Genomic DNA, 12,653 nt, shown 5'->3' with positions numbered 1-12,653 from the left:
CCTCACAGACAGTGCAGGACTTGAATCCCGGTTTCAATCGCTGGTGCTGTAAAGACGTTGCGTGAACGCTACGCCAAAGCCATCCTTTTCACGCTTGCCATTTCTTAACTCAATACATATCCTCTGATCCCATATCACCTCTTTCTAATGATATTATATTATTCAACATGCTTAGGGACAGAATCGATAAATTCATGAAAAACCAAGAAAATCAAGGAGTTAGCAGATAGGTGTCTTCTTGTGTCTTCATCAGCTCAGACCCCACCAAATCAGAGTGAAGGCTAAGAAGCTTTGTGTCACAAACGAAAATAAATTTGCCTTTCCACAATATGGTCTGTAATAAATGTAGTTCAAGTTCAAGTTTGTTTATTGTCACATGCTGAGGTGCAGTGAAAAGTTTGTTCTTTATGTCACCCCACAAGCTGAATGAAACAGTCCCAAGAGAAAGGCTAGAATAAGAGTTGACTTCAAAGAGAGAAAGGATGAGAGGTTAGTTCGGTTACCATTTCCCATTCCCACGCTGAGATGTACTGCCAGCTTGAGACCACATGTAATTTGAAAGGACTTCCTACAATTCCACCTTATCTCTCTCATATCTTTCCTTTATACTTTTCATTCCCTTTCTCCTCCTCCACCATCTCTACCTGCCTGTCAGCAATACCCAGCCCTTCCACCTATGAGAGGGCACCTTTGTCAGCCCCTGCCCCTTCCTCCTATCACCTCTTAGCTCCAGTGTTTTCCTTTCCCTTCTCACCTGCCTGCCTGTATTCCACCACTTTCCCCCACTTCTTTTCATTTGGGAGTCTGTTCATTTCTTGCTATTCCTGATGAAGGGTTTCAGCCTGAATTGTTGATTGCTTATGGCTTTCTATTGATGAAGATGAATGCCCCAAATGCTCTTTTCTGTCTACCTGTGCTTTAATGAGCTCTGTACCTGCACTCCTAACTCTGTCTGTTCCATCACACCCTTTAAAGTCCTGTTGTAAACAGAGTAGGCTCTGCTCAAATACAGTACCAAGCTGACATTCTTTAACCCCCCCCCCCCCCTTAGATCTAGATCCATTGCTAACCCAGGTAATCTTCTTCACAATCCACTGTACTTCATATTTCTGTGCCATCAACAAACTTGCCTTGCCATTAACATCCTTGTACAAATCATTTTTGTACATCACAAAAAAGCGAGGGCCCTTGTACTGAACCCCTGAGACGCTCCACTGGTAACAGTGCTCCAGTCTGAGAAACTGCCCTCAACAGCCACTCTCTAAGTCCTATTATAACTAAGCCAATCCTTCTGCCAGTTGGCCTCCTATCCTGTGTGTCCTGTACCAACCTTCTGTGTGGAACCTTATCAAATGCTTCATTAATAGCCACATAAATAACACTTCCTGCCTTGTCTTTCTCTCCTTTTCAAAAATTCTATAAAGTTCATAAGACACTATTTCCCATGCACACATCTTACAGTTTTCACCTGGCAATGTAAATGTAGATAGATTCTATCTCTAAGAATCTTTTCCTGAAGTTTTCCCAAGTCACGTCAAGTTTATTGTCATCTTATTGTACAAGTACAACCCAACGAAACAGCGTTCTTCAGTCCTTGGTGCAAAACATCCATACATAACACATATACAGACAAACAATACATATGCAGGACAAGTATTCATACAATCAAATATTGTTTCATGAATATGAGAGTCTCGGATGATTAGTATGAGCAGGTGTTGGGTCGTTCAGTGTTCTCATTGCCCATGGGAAGAAGCTGTTCCTCAGCCTTGTGGTGCTGGTACTGATTCGCATGCATCTCTTTCCCGACGGGAGCAACAGAAAGATGCCGTGTGCAGAGTAGAAGGGGTCCTCATCGATTTTATACACCTTCTTCAGACAACGATCCCGGTAGATCACATTAATGGTGGTGGTGGGGGGGGGAGACTCTAGTGATCCTCTCTGCCACTCTTACGGTCCTGTGGATCGACCTCCGATCAAATTCTCTGCAGCAACCATACCACGCCTTCCTGCGGAAAGTTGACATGATGGTAGCTGGTAACCTTGCCCATTTCAGTCTTCTCAGGAAGTGTAATTGTTATTACTCCTTCCTGACAAGTGAGGAGAGGATATGTGCCCATGATAGGTCACTAGTTAAGTGAACTCCAAGCATCTTGGTGCTCTCCATTCTCTCCACAATTGGGTTATTGATGCCTAGTGGAGTGTGCCCATTCCTGGTCCTCCTGAAGTCCACAAACATCTCCTTCACCTTGTCCATGTTATCTCTGACCATTGACATCAGACGATAAGTCTGTAGTTACTCAAATCATTCTTTCAGCCCTTTTAAAATAACGGCACTGCATTTGCCATCGTCCAGGTAATGTTGGGTGCCTGTCTGAGGCAGGGCCTCACATTAATGCCTTCAAAGGATGGGAGGTTGGAACCTGTGATGGTCAGGGTGGAGGAAAATACCCAAACAGATGGTCCCCCCCCCACCGATTTTACTGCCTTCTAAATTATAGCTTCAGCCTTGCTGTGTGAAGCCCCCTGAAAAGTCTTTCTGACTTCTTTTTGACTCTCAGTCATACTGCGTGGAAACAGACCCTTTGGCCCAACATGTCCACATTGACTAAAATGACCAACCCATATTCACCCCACCTTCCTGCATTTGGCCCATATTTCTCTCAACCTATCCTATGCACATATCCCTCCAAATGTTTCTTGGATGTTGCAAAAGTACTTGCCTCAACTACCCCCTCCAGCAGTTCGTGACACTCACCCACCCCTCAGGTTCTAGTTAAATCTCTCCCCCCTCTCCTTAAACCCATGCCCTCTGGTTATCAATTCCCCTACTCTGGGAAAAGGACTCTCTCCTGCTTTTGTACACCTCTTTGAGATCACCCTTCATCCTCCTGCCCTCCAAGGAAATCATTAATCACTGAATATTAGAATGGGCACAAGGGGATGAATGACCTCCTGCTTCTAATGTGCTCTGCATGAGGTGAATAAGGTCCCATAGTTCTGGAGTGGAGCAACACGTTCCTCGATTCAATACATCAGGTGTAATCCAGTGGTAGCTGGGAGCTTTTCCTTGCAGTCACATTAATTTATTAAAAAGGAAGAAAATACAATAGGGAGTGGGAACAATCCTTGTGTTCTGAAGGCTGAGTTTTAGAAGTGGACGGTTAGACCGAGAGCTGGAAGATTGCAAAGGCTTTTCTGATTGCTTGGTGATTCCCAAACGATTTATCTGCCCAGTGCTGTGGCAATGGATAAAATGAAGGAGAATTAAGTGATTTGATTCAGCAATTGTATGTTTGTGTTCCATTGCACTTTGCTCCCCTCTGCTGGGCTTACCCTGGGAAATGCAGTCATATACATTTTAGAATTACATTAGATTCTTTCTGAGTTTCTCCTTGAGGCCCCAGTTAATGGCAAACATTCCTATACCTCAACCTGGAGGTATCTGTTGGAGTCTGAGCTGCCAGCAGATGTGGATGATAAAATATTGGTGTTGCAAAATAATGGCTGATGTTGGTGGATCTAATACCAGCTTTTGGCTGGTGGATCATACCTGTGCAGCAAGGGGCTTCCAATAGAATGTAAAAAAACAGCAGGCTCTCTCACCCACTGCCTCGCACATGGCCTTCAGCCGGGTCATAACATCCACCCACTATACCCATTGCCCTGCTCCCTCTGTCTCTGAATGGGAAAGATCGGACCATCTGAGGTTCTGCTCCAAACAGGCATCCGGTGAGGTAGAGCACCCTCCAAGCCAACAGCAGGGACTGAGGAGTGGACTGCCAATGACCTCCCACCTCAGAGGGTGTGGACAATCTTTGACAGCTCGCCAGCTGTTCAGGCTATTGAAGAGCTCTATCGAGAGTGTCCTGGCCAGCTGGCTCATAGTATGGAGTGGTTGCAGTAGAGAAATGAATTGGAGGTCAATCCACAGGACCATAAGAGTAGAAGAGAATATCACTGGAGTCTCCCCCCATTGATGTGATCTTCCCGGATCGTTGTCTGAAGAGGGCATGCAAAAATTGTTGAGGACCCCTTCCATTCCGCACACACCGTTCAGCTTCTCTTGTTGAGGACCCCTTCCATTCTGCACACACCGTTCAGCTTCTCCTGTTGGGAAAGAGATCCAGGAGGATCAGAGCCACCACTACCAGGCTGAGGAACAGCTCCTTCCCATGGGCAGTGAGAACACTGAACGACCAAAGGAATTGCTCACACCAACCGTCTGAGATTCTCATATTCGTGAAGCAATATTTATTTATTTGTATATATGAATACTTGTTCTGTATAGGCATTGTTCGTCTGTATGTGTGTGATGTCTGTTTGTGCATCTGCATGGTTTGCACTGAGGACCAGAGGTCACTGTTTCTTCAGGGTGTACTTGTGCAACCAGATGACAATAAATTTGACTTGAACGTTGTCTTTAAAACAATTAAACAAAAACTAGAAAATATGTGTGACCCTCAGGATAAGCTGCTCAGCTGTTTATTGTTAGTTGTTGCTTTATTAGAGTAGGTGAATGTGGTGGTACACCACTGACCTACTGCAGGGGGCAAACTGTACCTGCAGAAGTGTAAGGGGACAGGACAACACCTGGCTGGCTGTCAATCAGTCGGCCTGAATGGATCAAGCCCCACCCAGTCAGGTGTCAATCACCCTCCGGTTATAAGCCTGCGCTGGCCTCTCGAGGCCTCACACTGAGTTGCTGCAGCCACAGCCAGCCTGGCTCTGTGGAAGTCTTTGTGGATTAAAGCCTGTTGTTCAGTCTTTACCGTGTGTGTGTCTGATTCTGTCTAACAGCGCACCACAGTTAGGTGGGGTTTTTTATACAATACTTTTGACTTTTTTTTCATTTTCACCCATTACAGTGAAGGGGGGATCGCGTTTATACTGTTTGAAGTTATTTATTTATCATACATAAATAATACTGCATTTTCAGTTTTGTTCCCTTTCCTTCATTGTATTTTATTTTCTGTAGAAACTAACAAAAAAGATTGAAAAAAAACCCCAAAAAATTACTTAATTTTATTTAAAAAATCAATTGACCTGGATTCAACGATGAAAACATAAGAGGAATTAAAAACAGATTAGAACATTAATAAATAAATAAAAGCATTAAAATAAAGTAAAATGAATCAAGCATTTACTGTCTCCCATTGGACTGCACCACTGATGCTCCACCAGTTCAGTCTGGCCCAAATCCCAGGGCCAGGGGGTGAAGTGAGTCTGTCTGGCGCACATGGCTGGTGAGTTCAGTGAAGGAGCAGCCAGCCGGCTGCATGACATCAGGCTCTCAGCACATGCTGAAGCACCAGCTGGCATTCCCTTCAGACCCGCCTGCCATCACCTGATGCAGTTTGACCCTCCGGTCAGCAGCAGCCCCTGACTTTTGGATCTTGGCTGTGCTGAAGATCCATCCCATCACGCTGAGAATGGCAAATGGATGCAAACACCCACACACACACACACACACACACACACACACACACACACACACACACACACACACACTCACACACACACACACTCACACACACACACACACTCACACACACTCACACACACACACTCACACACACTCACACACACACACTCACTCACACACACACACTCACACACACACACTCACACACACACACTCACACACACTCACACACACACTCACACACACACACTCACACACACACTCACACACACACTCACACACACACACACTCACACACACACACACTCACACACACACACACACACACACACACACACACACACACACACACACACACACACACACCTGTTACTTTCCAATGGGATTAGTACAGATATACATAAAATATTGTTGGAGGAACTCAATGAGTCAGGCTGCATTGATGCAAGACAATAGGTTGTCAAAGTTTCAGGCCAAAGCCTTCGTTAAAGGTAGAAGAAACGGGCAGACGCCCAAATAAAAGGGGGAGAGAGTGGCTTCCTTCTTCTCCTTTCCTCTTACCCCTTCCCCGGCCTCTCCAGCTGCCCGTCACCCATTCTTTCCTTCCTTCCTTCCTTCCCTCCAGCTCCCACCCCCTTCCCTTCTTTTCTCCCATCGGAGTGAATCTTCTTCAGCCCTTGCCTCCTTCTTCCTATCATCTCCTACAGTACAGAAACAGGCCCCTTTGCCTGCAATATCTTTGCTGACTCCTACATCTGTGTGAGGGACGATGGAAAACTGGGGGAATTCAGTGGGTCAGCCAAAGGTCATCAATAGGCATTTTTATGCTGCAGGACCTGGGTAGCCCTTCAGGGACCCAGGTGTGATTAGTGGGCTTCCAGCACCTTTCAAGCTGTTTCCATTTCTTCTTCCTCCCACCTGTGTACACCTGCCAACCTGTGTTCCTCCCCCTCTCCCCTCACCCTTTTATTCAGTTGTCTGCCAGGTTCTTGCTATTCCAGATGAAGGGTTTTACCCTAAAACATGAGGGCACTTTCAAGCCGCCTTGTAAAATGGGGTTAGCCGGGCAATTTGCCTGGTTAACGCCCCACTCACAAGGCAGCTTGAAAGGATCCGATCCAGTCAGCAGGTCCCTGCCTCACCTTGGTGATAGTCAGGGAACCCAGTTAAACTTACCTAGGCTTTAAAACAAAAATGGCAGACTCAGTCCTCCTGTGATGTCAGTGCTTGTGCTCTGGCGATACAGAGGAAACCCCAGTTGAAGTGTCTGCCGTGATCAGGGGGAGAGAGGGGTCACTGCTATGGGGGGGGGCACAATCGGGGGGAGTGAGGTTGCTGACAGGGGAGGAGATGTTCCTGCCATGGTGGGGGGGATGCCGCGATCGGCGGGGACACAGGAGTTGGCTGCTGCGGGGTGGGGTGGAGCACAATTGACGGTGGGGGGGGGGGCGACTGATAGCTCATAGGGGGGCAGGGGAGACTGACCACCAGTAGTTTGCGTGATGCGTCACCTACCACATCATTGTGGGTACGGGATCCCCTTTAAATCGCCATGTTGGGAATTTACTGGGTTGATCCCCCCCCAGCTTGAAAGGTGCTAGAAGCCCACTAATCACACCTGGGTCCCTGAAGGGCTACCCAGGTCCTGCAGCATAAAAATGCCTATTGATGACCTTTGGCTGACCCACTGAATTCCCCCAGTTTTCCATCGTCCCTCACGCAGATGTAGGAGTCAGCAAAGATATTGCAGGCAAAGGGGCCTGTTTCTGTACTGTAGGACTTTAATTGTATATTTTATTTATATAGTTCAGCCGACTGCTACACAGAAACACACACACACTCACAGTGGGGGAGTTTAAGCTCTGATATTTATTGAGGCTGGAAAGGCTCCTTTTATACAGTTGGAGTTCCCGCCGTTTGTTTGATTGGCTGACATCAGCCGCATGAATAACAATAGCAGGCGGGAACATTCTTGCATGTCAAAATCCTTCTTCCCTAGCCTGTTATAAATCTGTTAGGTGGGCAGCTTGGCCAGCGCCATTTTAGAGCTGCTGGTCTTGTACTGCTCCAGCTTTCAACCGTACCAGTTCCCTGTGTTAATGGACTTGTTGCAGTGTGTTATGCTACTGTTTACTACTGCGCGCCCTGAATGATGTGCCGGCTCGATCTCCGTGGTGGCGGGTCACCACAGTAGCACATTTTTAACACAACAAAACTTTACTCCAAAGTGCTGTACTCCAATTAATCAAAAAGTACACAAAGCACAAAATCAACAAACACAAAATACTAGACCCTGGACAGGAGAGTCATCTCACAGAATAGTAATGGGTTGGAGAAACACGTGGTAGGGGTGGGGGTGGGGGGGGGGGTGTGATAAGCTGCCTAAACACACTGGCTCATCCGACTCAACCCTGTGCAAAAGAAGCCCAAAGTCTCTGGGTGGGCGACGCAGCTCTCTAGACAACCAGGACAAAAGTGAGGCCAAGACTTTTATCTGAGGTCAGAGGAATCAATGCAAATTAGAAGCTTATTATCTTTTCTTAAAGCTGTGGCTGTTATAAAGGGAGGCAGTAAAAAAAAATCAGACACCACTCTTGGAGACCGGTGCATCATTAGGATAAAACACAAGACACTTTAGACCAAACACAATTTAGACTTTAGACTCAAAACATTTCATAAAATTACTTAAATCACAAGCTAAACTAAATTTATTATACATAAAACACTCAGTAGCTTGAGTAAGACTCTCTCCATTCACGTTCTCTGGTGCCTGGGGTTATAATATAGGCACCCCACAGCCTCTACAATGCAGTCCCTCAGCAACGTCCCACCAGTGAGGAGAAGTCCCGGCCCTGCAAACAGTCCACAATTCAGCTCCATTACCTTGGTGAGGCATCCCCGCGAGCATGCCTGCCAACTTCGCCCTGGGCTCCACCTCAGTTGCCGGAGTTCCACATGGGCCACCCTGGCCTCCACACTGCTCGCTTAGGCCACACCACTGTCCTCCAAGCCTCCAAGTGAATCATCACTTTGCTTGTACATTCTTGAACTTCGAATTCCTGAGACACAGATTGGCATATTTTGCTTGGAAATTGGAACACCGTTGGGAGTTTGGAGGTCGGATATAAGGTTGGCAATGATCCAATCAACGGCAGCTTACTTGCGTACTTAACTATTTTCTTAATAGAAAATTGAATTTTTTTTACCAAATGGTTTAGATGTTTCCTCGAAGAAAAGGCACTGAGGAAATAATGGCCATTATTTGCAGCTTGTATCAGTATGGTGGTATACCACCGGCCTACTGCAGGGGGCAACCTCTGTACCTGCAGGAGTGTAAGGGGACAGGACAACACCTGGCCAGCTGTCAATCAGTCGGCCTGAATGGATCAAGCCCCACCCAGTCAGGTGTCAATCACTCTCCAGGATATAAGCCTGCGAGTCACTGCAGCTACAGCCAGTGGAAGTCTTTGTGGATTAAATTTTGTGTGTCTGATTCTGGCTAAAAGCGCACCACAATCAGACTCAAACTTGTGATAATGTTATTCACTGCAGCATTCATTGCAGGTTAAGCAGGAGAGTCTGCAGGGGACTGTAGTGCCATGCATGAAAGGGCTGGAGAAACTCTGCAGGTCATGCAGTCTGCCTGCTTTCTGCGCATACTTTGATGAAGAGCTCAGGCCCAAAACATTGGTAATTCTTTACTTCCTATAGCTCAGTGATTATCAACCTTTTTTTCCACACTTACCTACCACCTTAAGTCTTCTTTTTTCTTTGGCTTGGCTTCGCGGACGAAGATTTATGGAGGGGGTAAAAAGTCCACGTCAGCTGCAGGCTCGTTTGTGGCTGACAAGTCCGATGCGGGACAGGCAGACACGGTTGCAGCGGTTGCAGGGGAAAATTGGTTGGTTGGGGTTGGGTGTTGGGTTTTTCCTCCTTTGCCTTTTGTCAGTGAGGTGGGCTCTGCGGTCTTCTTCAAAGGAGGTTGCTGCCCGCCAAACTGTGAGGCGCCAAGATGCACGGTTTGAGGCGTTATCAGCCCACTGGCGGTGGTCAATGTGGCAGGCACCAAGAGATTTCTTTAGGCAGTCCTTGTACCTTTTCTTTGGTGCACCTCTGTCACGGTGGCCAGTGGAGAGCTCGCCATATAACACGATCTTGGGAAGGCGATGGTCCTCCATTCTGGAGACGTGACCCACCCAGCGCAGCTGGATCTTCAGCAGCGTGGACTTGATGCTGTCGACCTCTGCCATCTCGAGTACTTCGACGTTAGGGATGTAAGCGCTTCAATGGATGTTGAGGATGGAGCGGAGACAACGCTGGTGGAAGCGTTCTAGGAGCCGTAGGTGGTGCCGGTAGAGGACCCATGATTCAGAGCCGAACAGGAGTGTGGGTATGACAACGGCTCTGTATACGCTTATCTTTGTGAGGTTTTTCAGTTGGTTGTTTTTCCAGACTCTTTTGTGTAGTCTTCCAAAGGCACTATTTGCCTTGGCGAGTCTGTTGTCTATCTCATTGTCGATCCTTGCATCTGATGAAATGGTGCAGCCGAGATAGGTGAACTGGTTGACCGTTTTGAGTTTTGTGTGCCCGATGGAGATGTGGGGGGGCTGGTAGTCATGGTGGTACTTAATGCCATAGGGTGCCATAGGTGCTCTGTGGTTAGTAAGGGATTATTTAAGGTGGTAGGTGAGTGGGGGGAAAAAAGTTTGAGCACCACTTCTATGACCAGTTGAGTTTTACCACAGGGCTCATCCTTGAAGGGTATAAGATTTACCAGATTTAAAAAAAAATCAAATTTGGAACTCTTCAGCCTTTCTTTCCCACTGAGCTCTTGGTGAAATTCATGGATCACAAAAGTTCACATCGACCAATCCTCAAACCTTTGCCCTCATTGGGCTCTGAATCAAGCCATTGAACTCTTGCAGTGATGGAGCCCAATACTCCAGCTATCCATTAACAATATCCCACATATATGAGGCTTTGTTAATCTGCCAACTATCTCCCAGCTGCACACCCCATGGAGGGTGATGCAGCTGTTTTAACAAAGAAGGTCTTTACTCACGTGTTGAACTCAACCCAGCTGTGTGATCCAATACTGGGTCATCATTTCATTGGAAGGAGAACTTAAATATATCAGTATACCATATATACTCATGTATTAGTTGATAACATTTAAAAGTCGACCCCCCCACCCCCACTTTTGGCCCAGGCTGCCCACTCATCCGAGGTCCTGATGCCCCGGCTATTGTCTCTCGCCCAGGCCCCAGCCACCTGCTCATCCAAACTCCTTACACCCCAGCTGCAGACTCTTGCCTGGGTTCAAGACACCCACTCATCCAAACTTGCTGCCCTTCAGTCTGTGTTCCCGGTGCCCCAACCATGACCCTATTCACCCATCCACCTGAGCTCCCAATGCCCTGAACAATGCAGGTACTTACTGCAGTCGAAGGTAGTGTGATAGTACAGGATACTATCACTAATGTATACATTTGTATATATTTACATATAGTCGTAGTGATTGGCTGAGACCTACTGGCAGGTCATAAAGGGCTGTTCCTAACCAGTCATAGGTCAGTCTGGACTGGTCGACTTCGATGTACTATGCTCCAGTCTTTTGTTAATAAAAGCCTTGGTTTGAGTCAACAGGTCTTTGAGTCATGTGACGCTCTACAATTTTATTAACAAAAATTTCAACTGATGGAGCGAATGCAGCGAGCAGAACACCTCAACATCGACCCGCAGTCAGCTACTGCCCAGAGTGATTTCAGGCACTGGGTGAGGTGCTTCAAGGCATATCTGCAGCAATCAGATCCCATCGTGGAGGAAGACACAGATAAGCTACTAGTCCTGATGTCCATGGTGTCCACGAGGGTCTACAAAAATATCCAGGACCCGACCTCCTGCACGGCTGCCATGAACGTGCTGGGGGGACTCTACGAGCAGCCTGTGAATAAGGTCTATGCCAGGCACATGCTGGCGACCAGGAGGCAGCAGCCCGGTAAGTCCTGCAGAGCCTACCTCCAGGCACTGAGGTTACTGGGTAGAGCTTGTGCGTGCACCGATAAAATGGCGGCTGGGATCACCGACGACCTCATCTGGGATGCTTATGTGGCTGGGATCCGATCCAGTGAGGTGAGGCAAGGATAACTGGAGCATGGCAGAGACAACCTGGTGGAGACCATTCAAATTGCTGAAACAATGGAGGCTGCAGCCCTAAGCATGGACGCCTATACACAGGGCGTGTATATTCTACTCACAATGTGAGTAGAATGCCTGCATTTAACCCAGACTCCCCATGCCCCGTCGATGGCCTTGCCGCCGCCGCCACACTACCCGACGCGGCCCCGAAGTGCTACTTCTGCAGGAGGGAGAAGCACAGTTGATCCCTGTGCGCTGTGAGGAAGGCCTGATGCCAGAAATGTGGAAAGAACAGCCACTTTGCCACAGTCTGCCAGTCAAAAATGGCCACCACCAAGCAGAGCGCCTCATGCAAGGCCCAACCATCTTCCCCAAATTCGAATTACTCGTCCTCGGAACTCTCATCCAATAAGAGCGAGGAATCAATCATGCCACAATGCTTGACATCACGAGGTCCAAAGGCCTTCCCTCCACTCACTGGCAGGATGTCCTCCCAAATGCCCAACACTCCATCAGGTCCCTGTTATGCATTGCCATCAACGCTATCCTGCATGAATGTATGTTTTCGTTCCCACGGAAGTCAGAAGTGGGAACGACCACACTGGCTTGGCTGACGGTCCCTGAACCTGTACTGCTGAGTCGTCATGTCTGCTACTCGAAAAACGACCCCCTAGTCGACCAGGTAACACTGTTACACGCGAACCCGCACTGCGCCTAATATCAAGTACCCGGATGGCCGGGGGGACACGGTCTTGGTAAGGGACCTGGCTCAAGCTGGGTCTAACATTGTCACATTCCAACCCCAACCTCCATCCTCCCCTAGGTTACATGCCAGGACAGCGGGACCAGTAGCACCTCACGGAAGACAACAGCAGCAGATCGGACCAACCCACGGCCAATGACGACTGTGGACTAGGCGAAGGTGTGCCCACACCCGAGGACCCCAGCAATGATACTCCACCAGCTACCCTAATCCCGGCGCCAGGGCAATCATGTTGGTCAATCAGGCCTCCCGACCATTATAGCCTGTGAACACTGCATGCTATATCCCCCTTTTTATTTTTACTCCGGGGTCAGTTCCTAAAGAAGG

At 47.8% G+C, this 12,653-nt stretch overlaps 1 long non-coding RNA gene across 3 annotated transcripts in view; it reads right to left on the bottom strand.

The window, feature by feature from the left end:
* LOC138756071 (uncharacterized) overlaps window positions 1-10,907 on the bottom strand; it is a 33,393-nt gene extending 22,486 nt beyond the window's left edge. For 2 of the 3 annotated variants that reach the window (XR_011352720.1, XR_011352718.1), the window contains exon 1: window positions 10,488-10,575. This is a non-coding gene — a long non-coding RNA (uncharacterized lncRNA). Of the gene's footprint in view, window positions 1-10,487; window positions 10,576-10,863 lie in introns of those variants that run through there. The other variant, XR_011352719.1, reaches the window with a different exon arrangement.
* Window positions 10,908-12,653: the final 1,746 nt, after the last annotated feature.

Source organism: Narcine bancroftii, chromosome 3 (genome assembly GCF_036971445.1).
Source record: "Narcine bancroftii isolate sNarBan1 chromosome 3, sNarBan1.hap1, whole genome shotgun sequence".
In the NCBI taxonomy this organism is placed as follows: domain Eukaryota; kingdom Metazoa; phylum Chordata; class Chondrichthyes; order Torpediniformes; family Narcinidae; genus Narcine; species Narcine bancroftii.
This window is presented reverse-complemented; position numbering and strand designations above follow the sequence as displayed.